This window comes from Silene latifolia, chromosome 8 (genome assembly GCF_048544455.1).
Source record: "Silene latifolia isolate original U9 population chromosome 8, ASM4854445v1, whole genome shotgun sequence".
Taxonomy (NCBI): Eukaryota; Viridiplantae; Streptophyta; class Magnoliopsida; order Caryophyllales; family Caryophyllaceae; genus Silene; species Silene latifolia.
Genome location: NC_133533.1, coordinates 96,686,197 through 96,689,986, shown reverse-complemented (window position 1 = coordinate 96,689,986; position 3,790 = coordinate 96,686,197). Strand labels below are relative to the sequence as shown.

The following is a 3,790-nucleotide window of genomic DNA, read 5'->3' as shown; positions in this document are numbered from 1 at the left end:
TAAGCTCTAAGTTAACCTAATGCATCCTCCCTAAATTTCACTATAAATACCCCATTAGTCTAATTAGAGGAGCATGTTCCTTTTATCAATAATTAGTGTAGTAATATCAATCAAATCTCTCTTTAATATTGTAATCAAATATTAATCAAGTTCTAATTCAAGATCTAGTTTCTTAATTTCTCTCTTGTTCTTACTTTATTTTGGGTAATTGAAGATTATTTGGGTTATTTTGGGAGATTGACAACCTCTCAATCTAGGATTCAAGTACTTCTATTATTCTTGCTTTATTATTGGAATCATTAGTAGGTATAATCTCTTAATCCCTTTTTAATTATTGCTAATTACTTTCATTTATTCATCATGTTTCATTATGTTAGTATGATTGACAACCTTTCTACCATGATCAACATGATAATGAGTGAGTAGTCTCTTAGCTAGGGTTTAATGGGTGATTAGGGGAAACCAACATGGGGAATGATTCATGCTTAAATCAATATGCTTTCATATCTTATTTACTTGCTTGTTTTGATCTTAATACATGCACATGTTATGTTTGATGAAATGCTAAGCCTATGAATCCTTGCATTTACTATCACCTTCTATCCTTTCAACTTGACTTGTAAGACATAACCCAACTCGAGTCTTGTTAGACCATGCATGTGTTGAGTAGGAAAGACTAAGTCGACTTGTAGGTGTTGTACAATCTAATCGATTCGGCTCCGGGACCCAAACTTTCCTAGGATTGTAAGATATAACCCAACTCAATCCATCACAACAATAATTGCTTGCTTATAATTTGAGAACATGTTTGTATGATCATATCCCATGATTTCCCTATGAACCCATGACACCCTAGTGCTTTTAATCAATTGTTTACACCCCTTATTTGATTCATCTTGCTAGTTTATTTTCATTGCTATTTTAGTTAGTAACCTTCTACATCAACCCAATTTGTGACACCCCTAGACACCACTAGTTACAATAGAATTCTCATTTCAATACCCGTCCCTTGGGATCCGACCTTTACTTGCCGCTTTGCTAATTGTAGAGTTGCTTGTTAAGCTATAAATTGTGTTTTGTATCGACCATTGACCAACGACCACATATGCTTAATTGTGAACACCAAATGGACTCGATCAAAAATGGCGCCGTTGCCGGGGACGGTGTTTAATTGATTTAAGATTTCTTTTATTGTTATTAGTTGTATCTTTTTCACCTTGGGGAAGTAAAACTCCTCAAGGTTTGTTCTAATTGTTTTTGAGTTGTTTGATATTTTGCATGTCTAGAAGGTTACAAAGAGATTTGTTACCTTTTGACCGTGAAATCGAAAGAACCTTGACGAATAATAGGAGACTTGTTAGGAGGAATTTGGGAAGTGTTGGTGAAGTTGTTCAACCCACTAGTGAGTTTGTCAATCCTTTCGCAATAGAAGGAGAAGAGAACCCATTACACAATACCCCACAAAATCCACCTACAATGCCTAAATTCTCGTCACACTCTATACCCACCGAGGAGGATCTACCAAATGGTACTCCTACACCACAACATCTTACCGGAAACTTTATAGCCAAGTCCGCCTTCATCCAACTAGTTGAGAGGAGCCAATTCGGGGGAATGCCTAGTGAGGACCCTCATTCTCATATGGAAACCTTTTGCGATTATTGTGAAGCTATCTCTCAAACCGGCGTGACTCAAGACCAAATAAGATGGGTCTTATTTCCTTTTTCGTTAATCGGCACCGCCAAACAATGGTTGAAGGGCCTTGATAAGGCCACTCTTGGAATAGATTCTTGGAAGAAGTTAGCTCTAGCTTTCTACAAAAAATTCTACCCACCGGAAAAGACTAACATGCTAAGAGCTCAAATTACGGGTTTTAAGCAAAGGGATGAAGAATCTTTGTATGAAGCTTGGGAGCGGTTCAAAGGTATTTGTCGCTCATGTCCTCACCATGGACTTAGCGAATGGTTTTTAGTGCAACAGTTTTGGAATGGTCTTTATGAAGATTCAAGGAACATTCTCAATATGGGATCAAAGGGAATGTTCACGGAAGTTGATGACAATCAAACATGGAACAAGATTGAGGAAATGGCGGTCCATAATTCACAATATAGTAGACCTCGCAAGGCTACTAGAGGAGGGAAGCATGAAGTGGACTCCGTTACTCAATTGGGTGCTCAACTTAGTGCTCACATTGACACAATCAACTTGAAGTTTGAACAAGCTATGGCTAGACTTGAGGAAAACTCAAAATCATCAAAGCATCATGTCAATGCCATGACGGCATCCTCATCAATCCCAAGTGGGATATGTGAGAATTGTGGAACTATGGGTCATGACTCAAGTGAGTGTAGGGGAACAACCGAACAAGTTAATGCTTTCCAAGCTTACAAAAGTGGTACCCCTTATTCAAATTTTTACAATGAAAACACCAAGTTCCATCCAAATCTCTCATACAAAAGCCAAAATGTTCAAAACCCTCAACCAACATACACTCCACCACCCATGAGAAACCAAAATAAAAGACCCTTTTACAATCAAAACCAAAGTTATCAAAATCAAAATCCATACAATCACCACAATGACCAAGGTTTTGATGTCCAAAAAGCGGTCCTCCAAATGCAAAAGAATCAACAAGAATTTTTCACTCAAATGCAAAAAGATAGCCAAGCAAAAGACACCACCATCAACAACATTCTAGCTCACACCAAGATGTTGGAAACACAATTGACTCAACTAGCATCTTCAAGCTCACAAAGACAAAAGGGGCAATTACCACCTCAAAGTAATCCCCCTAGACATGAAACGGTTAGTGCCATCCACTTGAGAAGTGGCACAATATATGAAGCACCGAAGGAGCAAGTTGAGGATGAAGTTGTGAAAGCTAGTGAAAAGGAAGAAATTGTGCAAAGTCCCAAAGAAGGGGAATCATCAAAAGAAGAAAGTTCAAAGAAAAATGAAGATAAAGCCAAAGAGAAGGAACCCATTGTGATTAGACTTCCTTTTCCAAGTCGTCAAGCCAAGCCCAAATTTGATGATCAACTTGGAAAGTTCATGGAAATTGTGAAGAACCTAGAAGTCTCAATTCCTTTCACGGAATTAATCAATCACGTTCCGGCCTATGCAAAGTACATGAAAGATATCCTCACAAAGAAGAAGTCGATCCGGAAATTTGAGACTATCGCCTTCACTAAGGTGAGTAGTGCAATACTTCAAGGGAGTTCACCTCCAAAGTTAAAGGATCCGGGAAGCTTCTCAATACCGTGTACCATTGGCGACACGACGATCAACAAAGCCTTATGTGATCTAGGGGCTAGTGTGAGTGTCATGCCGTACTCGGTGAGTAAAAGGTTGGGAATGGGAGAGCTTAAATGCACCAATATCACTCTTCAAATGGCCGATAGATCGACGAAGACACCATTAGGGATATGGGAAGATGTCCCCGTGCGAATTGGGAAGTTTTTCATCCCGGTGGACTTTGTCATTGTTGATATGAAGGAAGATTCCAACATTCCAATCATCTTAGGAAGACCTTTCCTACACACCGCGGGTGCGGTGATTGATGTGAAACATGGAGAGCTCACTCTAGAAGTGGGAGATGAAAGCATAACTTTTAATCTTGACAAGACCATGAGAGCTCCTCGTTTGCATGAGCCATGTTTCATGATTGATCATTATTGTCGAAAAGATGAAAGGAAGAAATCGGAACTCCAATGGAGGAAGAAAGTTGAAGATGCTCCATTCAAAGAGCAAGTGAATTGTGACAAGGAGAGCTTGCAAAGCTCATCAAAAT

At 39.0% G+C, this 3,790-nt stretch overlaps 1 non-coding gene across 1 annotated transcript; it reads right to left on the bottom strand.

Moving 5' to 3' along the window:
- Positions 1–1,848: 1,848 nt before the first annotated feature.
- LOC141597579 (small nucleolar RNA R71) lies at positions 1,849–1,955 on the bottom strand. The gene has a single exon (XR_012522808.1). It is a non-coding gene; the product is annotated as a small nucleolar RNA R71 (small nucleolar RNA).
- Positions 1,956–3,790: the final 1,835 nt, after the last annotated feature.